Consider the following 12,200-nt stretch of genomic DNA (forward strand, 5'->3'; position numbering starts at 1 on the left):
CACAGGCTTTCACGAGTCATGAAGGTAGTCAAATTCCACATGACCATTTAGTCACGGTAATTAGGCTTCTCCAAGCGCTGCTGCTGCTGCTGGTCATTAGAAGCCTACCAAACCTGCTAACTGCCTGGTACTCAGCTCTCTATTGTCCCTTTAATCACTCTGACATCAATGCAAATGTCTTCGAAAATATAATCAAACACTTCATGAACGCCCATGAGCTCATGTTATGCAGTATTTCTATAGGCTTTGCAATTGTGCGAGAAAAAGAGGAGGATCCCATCAGCTTTCTATAGGCTAGTCCTACTAAATTTATTTATTAGCTTTCCTAATTTTAAGCACATTTTTATATTTAGAATAGGAGTATAGCCTCCCTGGCCAGCATGAAAATAAACCACGGGGAAAAGCGTCCTCCATTTGATACGTTTTTTTGATGCTATTGGTTGTGTAAATTTGAGATCTATCGCATCCCACAACTGTCACAGACTATTTTTGGAATATTTATTTCTCGCACAGAATAGAATAGGTCGACTTTTGTACTATGGGGTAGTAGATTGACATAGGCTAGTGCTTTTGCTGTTCGTTAGGCCTACTCATCTTGTTGGCTGACGAAAAGTAAATGTGGACAGTTCTTCCAATATCTTCAATATGCACCTCGGAATTCAAATCAAATCAAACAAAATCAAATGTTGTTTGTCAAATACACATGGTTAGCAGATGTTAATGCGAGTGTAGTGAAATGCTTGTGCTTTTAGTTCTGACAGTGCAGTAATATCTAACAATAATATCTAACAGTAATATTTAACAAGTAATCTACCAATTCCCATACTACTACCTAATACACACAAATCTGAAGGGTGAATGAGAATATGTACATGTAAGTATATGGATGAGTGATGGCGAAGCTGCAATAGATGGTATAAAATACAGTATAAACATGTGATATGACTAATGTAAGATATGTAAACATTATTAAAGTGGCGTTATTTAGAGTGCATTGTATAAAGTGACTAGTGACCCATTTATTAAAGTGGCCAGTGATTGGGTCTCAATGTAGGCAGCAGCCTCTCTGAGTTAGTGATTGCTGTTTAGCAGTCTGATGGCCTTGAGATAGAAGCTGTTTTTCAGTCTCTTGGTCCCAGCTTTGATGCACCTGTACTGACCTCGCCTTCTGAATGGTAGCGGTGTGAACAGGCAGTGGCTCGGGTGGTTGGATGTCCTTGATGATCTTTTTGGCCTTCCTGTGACATCAGGTGCTGTAGGTGTCATGGAGGGCAGGTAGTTTGCCCCCGGTGATGTGCAGACCGCACTACCCTCTGGAGAGCCTTGCAGTTGAGGGCGGTGCAGTTTCCGTACCAGGCTGTGATACAGCCCGACAGGATACTCTCGATTGTGCATCTGTAAAAGTTTGTCAGGGTTTTGGGTGACAAGACAAATTTCTTCAGCCTCCTGAGGTTGAAGAGACGCTGTTGCGCCTTCTTCACCAGTGTCTGTGTGAGTGGACCATTTCAGTCTGTGATGTGTACGCCGAGGAACTTTCCACCATCTCCACTACTGTCCCTTCGATGTAGATAGGGGGATGCTCCCTTTGCTGTTTCCTGAAGTCCACGATCATCTCCTTTGTTTTGTTGACGTTGAGTGAGAGGTTGTTTTCCTGACACCACACTCCGAGTGCCCTCACCACCTCCCTGTAGGCTGTCTCGTCGTTGTTGGTAATCAAGCCCACTACTGTTGTGTCGTCTGCAAACTTGATGATTGAGTTGGAGGCGTGCATGGCCACGCAGTCGTGGGTGAACAGGGAGTATAGGAGCGGGCTGAGCACCCTTATGGGGCCCCAGTGTTGAGGGTCAGTGAAGTGGAGATGTTGTTTCCTACCTTCACCACCTAGGGGCGGACCGTCAGAAAGTCCAGGACCCAATTGCACATGGCAGGGTTGAGACCCAGGGCCTCCAGTTTGATGATGAGCTTGGAGAGTGTCAGGGAAATTCTAGAGGAAGAGAGAGACTGTACATTCTTCCAACAACAGCTTTATTTTAAGATTTGCAAAAATGAAGCAAATCAACATCACCAAGAATGGTTCAGAGTTGAAAGCTTAAAACCTACCCTAACCAAAAGGATCATGGTTACCTCCACCTTGCCGGCCACCTTAGACCCACTTCAGTTTGCATACCGCCCCAACAGGTCCACAGACAACGCAATCAGCATCACACTGCACACTGCCCTATCCCATCTGGACAAAAGGAATACCTAGGTAAGAATGCTGTTCATTGACTACAGCTCAGCATTCAACACCATAGTACCCTTGTTGTTGAAAAGTACATAATTAGTCATGCTATCCTGTATTTTACTGCTTAAAGAATAGTCTCTTGTTATATGTTAGTGTTTTTTCTAACCTGATACAAACTTGTCTTGGTGTGACTTAGTCATAAGACTGGGCTTACAGCTAAGAGACGTTTGGGTGCAACCGCAGCATGTGAAATCCCGTGGGTTTACTATCTACAGAAAGTCACATGTATGGAACCTTGCAGAAAGGAGTAGAGTTTGTTGTTGTGAATGCAGTTAGACGGTTGAGCCCTCAGCAAGAGGTTGATAGCCTATCTTAAAGTCTGCACAAACAACCCTCCTTTTACACACTATCTGCTGACTGCCACGTATACAGAAAGGGGTTGTATTTTCTCTATAAAAGCAGGGACCTGGCTATGTTTGTTAACTTCTTTGGGATAGGGGGCAGTATTTGCACAGCCGGATAAAAAACGTACCCGATTTAATCTGATTACTACTCCTGCCCAGAAACCAGAATATGCATATAATTAGTGGATTTGGATAGAAAACACTCTACAGTTTCTAAAACTGTTTGAATGGTGTCTGTGAGTATAACAGAACTCATATGGCAGGCCAAAACCTGAGAAGATTCCATACAGGAAGTGCCCTGTCTGACAATTTGTTGTCCTTCTGTTGCATCTCTATCGACATTACAGCATCTGTGCTGTAACGGGACACTTTCTAAGGCTTCCATTGGCTCTCTAAAGCCGCCAGAAAGTGGAATGGGGTGCCTGCTGTCTCTGGGCAAAGTACAGCAGCTCTGTTTGTGAGTGGTCAGCCTTGGGACAGTGAGACTGGAGATGCGCGGTCACGAGACTTCTCAATTTTTTTCATTCAGCCTTTGAATGAATACAACGTTGCCCGGTTGGAATATTATCGCTATTTTACGAGAAAAATAGCATAAAATTTGATTTTAAACAGCGTTTGACATGCTTCTAAGACGGTAATGGAATATTTTGAAATGTTTTGTCCCGAAATGCGCTCGCACGTCACCCTTCGGAAAGTGACCTGAACGCACGAACAAAACGGTGGTATTTGGATATAACTATGGATTAATTGGAACCAAAACAACATTTGTTGTTGAAGTAGAAGTCCTGGGAGTGCATTCTGACGAAGAACAGCAAATGTAATCAAATTTTTCTAATAGTAATTCTGAGTTTAGTGAGCCCAAAAATTGGTGGGTGTCAAATTAGCTAGCCTGTGATGGCCGAGCTATGTACTCAGAATATTGCAAAATGTGCTTTCGCCGAAAAGCTATTTTAAAATCGGACATAGCGAGTGCATAGAGGAGTTCTGTATCTATAATTCTTCAAATAATTGTTATGTATTTTGTCAACGTTTATCATGAGTAATTTAGTAAATTCACCGGAAGTTTTCGGTGGGTATGCTAGTTCTGAACATCACATGTTAATGTAAAAAGCTGGTTTTTGATATAAATATGAACTTGATTGAACAAAACATGCATGTATTGTATAACATAATATCCTAGGAGTGTCATCTGATGAAGATCATCAAAGGTTAGTGTTGCATTTAGCTGTGGTTTGGGTTTATGTGACTGTCACGTCCTGACCAGTATAGAGTATATTTGGTTATTGTAGTTTGGTCAGGACGTGGCAGAGGGGAGTTGATGTATGTTTATGGGGTTTGTCACTGGTCTATGTCTGGTTTTCTATGTCTAGTTAATTGGGGTTGGACTCTCAATTGAAGGCAGGTGTGTTGAGTTGCCTTTGATTGGGAGTCCTATATAGTAGGGTGTGTTTGTCCTTGTGTTTCGTGGGTAGTTGTTTTTTGCACTGCTAGGTATAGCCTGCGAAACTGTCTCCTGTCGTGTTGTCTGCATTTATTGTTTTTCGTGATCAACGTGTTTAATAAACATGATGTTGAGCACACAACCTGCTGCGTACTGGTCCACGTTCTCCGACAGTGATTTCGCGATATCGTCAGAAGACGAGGATCGTGACAGAACTACCCACCAAAACAGGACCAAGCAGCGGAGAAGGGAGCGGGACGCCGAATATATGGATTATTGTGAGAAGTGGACTTGGGAAGAGATACTGGCCGGAGAGGGCCCGTGGAAGAAGGCTGGGGTGGAACAGGAATGCTACCGGGGGACACGTCTGGCTAGGAAGCCGGAGAGGCACCCCCAATAATTTTTTTTGGGGGGGCACACGGGTAGTTTGGCTGGGCGTAGGAAGAGCCATAAGCCAGCTACCCGTGAGTGCAGGGAGGAGCGAAGAAGGTGGAGAGCACCGTGTTTCGCCGAGGTGCGCACTATCTCGCCCATACGCACGCACAGCACAGTCCGCCCTGTACCAGCACCCCGCTCGTGCAGGGCTACTAGTTCCATTCAGAATAGAAAACACCCTAAAGTTTCTAAAACTGTTTGAATGGTGTCTGTGAGTATAACAGAACTCATTTGGCAGGCCAAAACCTGAGAAGATTCCAAACAGGAAGCGCTCTCTCTGACTATATCTTGGCCTTCTTGATCCTCTCTAACCAAAACAGGGGATCTCTGGCATAATGTGACATTTTCTAATGCTCCCATAGGCTCTCAGAAGGCGCCAGAACGATGAATGGTGGCTTTGCAGGCCATGGCTGAAAAACATTAGCGCATTTGGATAATGGTCGATCTGAGGACAATGAGACTGGAGGCGCGTGCACGAGCCGACACCATGTTTACTTTCTCTCTATTTGAACAAAAACAACGACTCCCGGTCGGAATATTATCGCTTTATTACGAGAAAAATCGCAAAAAAAATGATTTTAAACAGCGTTTGACATGCTTCGAAGTACGGTAATGGAATATTTAGAATTTTTTTTGTCACGAAACGCGTCGGGCGTGTCACCCTTCTTTACCCTTTCGGATAGTGTCTTGTTTACGAACAAAACGCCGCTATTTGGATATAACTAGGGATTATTTGGAACCAAACCAACATTTGTTATTGAAGTAGAAGTCCTGGGAGTGCATTCTGACGAAGAACAGCAAAGGTAATCAAACTTTTCTAATAGTAAATCGGAGTTTGGTGAGTACCACACTTGGTGGGTGTCAAAATAGCTAGCCTGTGATGGCCGGGCTATCTACTCAGAATATTGCAAAATGTGCTTTCACCGAAAAGCTATTTTAAAAATCGGACATAGCGAGTGCATAAAGGAGTTCTGTATCTATAATTCTTAAAATAATTGTTATGTTTTTTGTGAACGTTTATCGTGAGTAATTTAGTAAATTCACCGGAAGTGTTCGGTGGGAATGCTAGTCACATGCTAGTCACATGCTAATGTAAAAAGCTGTTTTTTGATATAAATATAAACTTGATTGAACAAAACATGCATGTATTGTATAACATAATGTCCTAGGATTGTCATCTGATGAAGATCATCAAAGGTTAGTGCTGCATTTAGCTGTGGTTTGGGTTTATGTGACATTATATGCTAGCTTGAAAAATGGGTGTCTGATTATTTCTGGCTGGGTACTCTGCTGACATAATCTAATGTTTTGCTTTCGTTGTAAAGCCTTTTTGAAATCGGACAGTGTGGTTAGATTAACGAGAGTCTTGTCTTTTAAAATGGTGTAAAATAGTCATATGTTTGAGAAATTGAAGTAATAGCATTTCTAAGGTATTTGAATATCGCGCCACGGGATTACACTGGCTGTTGAGTAGGTGGGACGCAAGCTGCCCATCATTACACACACCTGTCACCATCATTACGCGCAATAGCGCATCATTGGACTCACCTGGACTCCTTCACTTTGTTGATTGCCCCTTCTATATCTGTCTGTTCCTCAGTTTGATCCCTGTGTCAGCATTATTGTCGTTATGTGTCCCGTGTCCAGACGCTGTTCGTGTTTTGTTTCATGTCTGTTATTCATTAAATGTTCACTCCCTGTACTTGCTTCTCGTCTCCCAGCATCTGTCCTCACAGAATGCTGACACCAATATTGGAAGCATCAGGGAGTTTAGTTTTTTAGTTTTGGTTGGTGACGTCAGGTCCGGGTGCTGCTGCCGATGGAACCCGGGGGTGTCTCAGCTCGCTCGTCAGCCTTCCACGCCTTAGCCAGGGGCGAAAATCTGATATCAAATTTGGAGGGGACAATTACATGACATTTTCTCAAGAGCAATTCCTGAGGGGGACACCAAAAGTAGTTATGTAACACATAGCCTACCTTGTAATATGTTAAATGTATATTGAGGAACCAATAACCATAAGACACTGGCACCACAAACAAAATTCTGATCAGCACCTCAACTTGGTCAAACAACCCCCGCACCTCCACTGGAAGCCTCCTGAGGACCTCTGCTGCCTCTCCACTGCTGCTACAGGGGTATTTGCTGCAAAAGAGAAGCAACTGCACTGAAGGAGAATCTATGTTCAGATCAGGGTGTTGATCTAGAGACTCATCCAACTCCCCCGTGAGAAGTGCTCTTTACAACTTTTGCAGGATGTTTAGACTGTCCTGGTCAAAACGGTTGCCAAACTGAACCTCCACACCATCCAACACTTAAAAAGATTTGCCCTATAGTGTTCCACTGCTTTGCCAGTAAATCGTCTTGAGTATGTCTCAATGGATTCAATGGAGTCAATCAATGTTGTTGCTTTCTCATACAGTGCAAGGTAGCTTTCGTCATTTCTCTTGCCCCTAAGAGATGACCACACACACTCGACTGCAGCCTGCATACCAGAGACAGTCTGAGTTTTCTTCTGCAGTTTAGGCATTCAAGCTCTCCAAGAACAGCAGAGGCAAGTGTGAGACCCAACACAGTCTTGCCTTTGCTGAAGTGCTCAAATAAGCCACAGGCAGTTGAAGCTGTCTTGGATGCAATTTTTGCCATCTCCTCTAGGCTGCTTAGTACCCGCTCATACTGCCCTAGCACAGCTCTAATAGCAGTATTCCGCACAGTCCACCTTGTTGGACATAGGGGTTTCAGGGTGGTCAGATGTATATGTTTGGACATGGAAATTGATTCAAACATGCTCTTAAACTTTCCTGACTGGCCATAGAGGACACCTAACTGATGGACCCAAGAAAGGGAATCCTGGATCAGTGGGGAGGCTGAGCAGCCAGCCTGTGTAATCAGATTTACACAGTGTGCTCCACAATGCACATAGAGCGCTAATGGCTAATGGCTGCTGCCTCCTCACAATTGCCTGTGTACCTGTGTATTTTCCTGCCATGTTTGAGGCACCATCGTAACTCTGCCCACGTAAGCCAGACATGAGAAAATTGAGCCTCAACAACACATCAGTTGCCACTTTCACAATGCCCTCACCTGTTGTCTCTGACACCCTGTATAGGCCAATAAACTCCTTGTAAGGGACAAGGTCATGGTCAACATAACGCAGGCAGACATTCTCCTGTTCAGCACCAGAGACATCTTGAGTACCATCAACAATTACTGAGAATTGTACAATCGGAAGAGACCTAATCTCAACTACAATGCCTCAAATTACTGTATTGGCCATGATGTTCCGAATTTCATTCTGTGCTTTGGGGCCTGTGTACATTGTGGTACGCTCTGTTAACCACTTCAGTAAAATGGGATCATCCTCTCATGCCCTAAGTTTCAAAATCTTGTATAAATTCCCACTGTCATCCGTGTGGCCTCTAAAGGCTTGTCCCTGTCTTACTACATGCCACACCGAACTATCAACTTTCATCAAGCAATGCTTTGCGTCCTCCTGCTGTTTACCCCACGCGCTGGATAACTGGGCACTGATTGGATTTAGCTGGTGTGCTGTTACAGTTACAAAGTGTCGGTGGGTTTGGCAGTTTTGATGTGCTGTGAATTTTTCAATGGCTTTTCTCCAGTTCCTAAATCCTGCACTAATGAAGGCAGCATCCGCTCTTTGGCCAAAAGATGGCTGGCTAGAAAACCCTTGGCTACAGTGAAAACACAACACTCCTTTTATTGATAGATTATAATGTAGCCAGAGGAAATCGCGAAACCATTTCTCTTGAAACGTCAACACTCTGTTGGCAAGAGTTTGCGGTTCTATAAATTGTGGGTGTGGGTGATATGGTTTTGTGTCATCACTGAGGTAACTGGACAATGCTGTGCCACTGTCCCCTATACTGGTGCTGCTGGCAACAAGGGTGACACCTGGTCCTGCCGTGGCTGTGACACTGTCCTCTGAAGTCTCTCTCCCTGGCTCTTTCCCTTTCACCACCCTCATTGACTCAGTCTGTCTCCTAGAAAAGAAAAAAGGTGTTTGCCATACTCCTAACTACCGGTACACAAAACTACACAATCACAACAGCAATACCATTGCCTTAAACAAATCTTAGTTCAGTCACCAGTTTAAGTTGAGAGTGGGGGTATCCATGGCATTTTCCAATTATGTCCCTATTTTACACGTCTAAAAATGAGAGAACCTTTCATAATGTTGCCAAACAAAGACTCAACAAATTTACCTGACACTCCCTGTCTCTGCCTATCTGTCCCCAACTCTGCTGTCTGTGAGCCATCTGTTGCCTGCTCTGCCTAATGACATCATTATGAAACATTTCCATTAGCATTTCACTTCTTTCTTCTGAACATTTTATCAACTAGTCTTTGAGATACTAGGCTACTAAGGTTCCTACTTTGCGTGTTGGTGTACTGAAAAATGCTCTGTCTTTTACATTTTTTTGGCATTTTTCCTACCTGGCTGGCTACACACACAGTGCAGGCTATTTACAGTAGGAGATTAGCTTCTATCATCTATTATCTTTTATCATTCTATAATGGGCTACAATCTACAAGGTAGCTAGCTAGTCAGTAGATCACACCATTGTGAGGCAAAGGGTGGGGGGGTCGCAATCTTTTCAAACTTAACGCGCTATTAAGTGTCTATAATCAGCACAAGTGCTTTCATTGCGTATTATTAATATTATTGAAATTACATAGATATGTTTACAGTGATATATTGGGCCAGACGAGCTGAGGCTCCCACGCCTCAGCCGGCTCATCTGGGGCTCCCCCGCCTCAGCCGGCTCGTCGGGCTCCCACGCCCCTGGGGGGGTGTACTATCACACCTACTCCCGCTCACCCTCTCGCACCAGGCTGCCCATCATTATGCACACCTGTCACCATCATTACGTGCATTGGCGCGTCAGTGGAGTCACCTGGACTCCTTCAAATCTCATTTGGAGAAAATATCCTTTCTATTTCATTTAGCTTTGTTCAATTGTATTCTTCATACTATAAAATAATGCCATGGAATTCTAAGTAAATCTTGTCTTCTAAATGAACTACACTGTGTGCACAATTATTAGACAAGTGAGTATTCTGATCTTATCATTGTTTCTATTCACATTTTTGAACTCCAAACCATATAAACTTGAATGCTTATTGGATTTAATCATTTTCAGGTGTTAACTTCTCTAGGGCCAGTGGGACGAAATCGTCCCACCTACGTAACAGCCAGTGGAATCCTGTGGCGCGTTATTCAAATACCTTAGAAATGCTATTACTTCAATTTCTCAAACATATGACTATTTTACACCATTTTAAAGACAAGACTCTCGTTAATCTAACCACACTGTCCGATTTCAAAAAGGCTTTAAAACGAAAGCAAAACATTAGATTATGTCAGAAGAGTACCCAGCCAGAAATAATCAGACACCCATTTTTCAAGCTAGCATATAATGTCACAAAAAACAAAACCACAGCTAAATGCAGCACTAACCTTTGATGATCTTCATCAGATGACACCCCTAGGACATTATGTTATACAATACATGCATGTTTTGTTCAATCAAGTTCATATTTATATCCAAAACCAGCTTTTTACATTAGCATGTGACGTTCAGAACTAGCATACCCCCCGCAAACTTCCGGTGAATTTACAAAAAATTTACTAAATTACTCACGATAAACGTTCACAAAAAACATAACAATTATTTTAAGAATTATAGATACAGAACTCCTCTATGCACTCGCTATGTCCGATTTTAAAATAGCTTTTCGGTGAAAGCACATTTTGCAATATTCTAAGTAGATAGCCCGGCATCACAGGGCTAGCTATTTAGACACCCACCAAGTTTAGCCCTGACCAAAGTCAGATTTACTATAAGAAAAATGTTATTACCTTTGCTGTTCTTCGTCAGAATGCACTCCCAGGACTTCTACTTCAATAACAAATGTTGGTTTGGTCCCAAATAATCCATAGTTATATCCAAATAGCGGCGTTTTGTTCGTGCGTTCAAGACACTATCCGAAAGGGTAAATAATGGTTACGCGCCCGACGCATTTCGTGACAAAAAATTCAAAATATTCCATTACCGTACTTCGAAGCATGTCAACCGCTGTTTAAAATCAATTTTTATGCAATTTTTCTCATAAAAAAGCAATAATATTCCGACCGGGAAAGCGTATTTACGTTCAAAGAGAGAGAAAATAAAAACATGGGATCCCCTCGTGCACGAGCCTCAGTCTGATGGTCCTCTGATAGACCACTTAACCAAGGTGCTAAAGTTTTTCAGCCAGCGGCTGGAATTACATCATTCAGCTTTTTCCTGGGTTCTGAGAGCCTATGGGAGCCGTAGGAAGTGTCACGTTACAGCAAAGATCCTAAATGTTCAATAAACAGAGCCAAGAAGCCCAAGGAATGGTCAGAGAGGGTACTTCCTGTTTGGAATCTTCTCAGGTTTTTGCCTGCCATATGAGTTCTGTTATACTCACAGACACCATTCAAACAGTTTTAGAAACTTTAGGGTGTTTTCTATCCAAAGCCATAATTATATGCATATTCTAGTTTCTGGGCAGTAGTAATAACCAGATTAAATCGGTGTACGTTTTTTATCCGGCCGTGTAAATACTGCCCTCTAGCCCTAACAGGATATGTATTTGTGTAATGAGGGAGGGTGTGGCGAAAGTGAATAACACCTTATATCAAGGTGTGCATAATTATTAGGCAGACTCATTACCTCAGGTAAAATGGGCCAAAAAAGAAATTTAACTGACACTGAAAAGCCAAAAATGTAAAATGCCTTTCTTTTCAATAGCTAAACTATTGAGGTGTGACCACCGGATATTCAAACGTTTTGTTGCGAATAGTCAACTGGGGCGCAAAAAAACGCATGGGGAAGAAAAGGCGCAAATTAACTGCAAAAGACTTGAGAATAATTAAACGTCAAACTACCAGGAACCCATTATCCTCCAGTGCCACCGTATTCGAGAACTGCAACCTACCTGGAGTGTTCAAAAGAACAAGGTGTCAAGTGCTCAGAGACATGGCCAAGTTCAAGAAGACTGAAACAAGACCACCACTGAATAAGATTCACAAGTTGAAGCATCAAGATTGGGCAAAGAAATACCTGAAGACCGATTTTTCCAAGGTTTTATGGACAGATGAAATGAAAGTGACTCTTGATGGACCAAATGGATCGGCCCGTGGCTGGATCAGTAATGGACAGAGGGCACCACTTTGAGTCAGGTGCCAGCAAGGTGAAGGAGGGGTACTGGTATCAAATCAAATTTATTTATATAGCCCTTCGTACATCAGCTGAAATCTCAAAGTGCTGTACAGAAACCCAGCCTAAAACCCCAAACAGCAAGCAATGCATGTGAAAGAAGCACGGTGGCTAGGAAAAACTCCCTAGGAAAAACTCCCTAGAAAGGCCAAAAACCTAGGAAGAAACCTAGAGAGGAACCAGGCTATGAGGGGTGGCCAGTCCTCTTCTGACTGTGCCGGGTGGATATTATAACAGAACATGGTCAAGATGTTAAAATGTTCATAAATGACCAGCATGGTCAAATAATAATAATCTTAGTAGTTGTCGAGGGTGCAACAAGCACGTCCGGTGAACAGGTCAGGGTTCCATAGCCGCAGGCAGAACAGTTGAAACTGGAGCAGCAGCATGGCCAGGTGGACTGGGGGCAGCAAGGAGTCATCAAGCCAGG

General features: G+C 43.1%; 1 protein-coding gene across 1 annotated transcript in view; it reads left to right on the forward strand.

Moving 5' to 3' along the window:
* The window catches only part of LOC115152412 (filamin-C), a 76,061-nt gene that overhangs the window by 49,506 nt on the left and 14,355 nt on the right, over positions 1-12,200 (forward strand). The window lies entirely within an intron of this gene.

This window comes from Salmo trutta, chromosome 17, assembly GCF_901001165.1.
Source record: "Salmo trutta chromosome 17, fSalTru1.1, whole genome shotgun sequence".
Classification (NCBI taxonomy): domain Eukaryota; kingdom Metazoa; phylum Chordata; class Actinopteri; order Salmoniformes; family Salmonidae; genus Salmo; species Salmo trutta.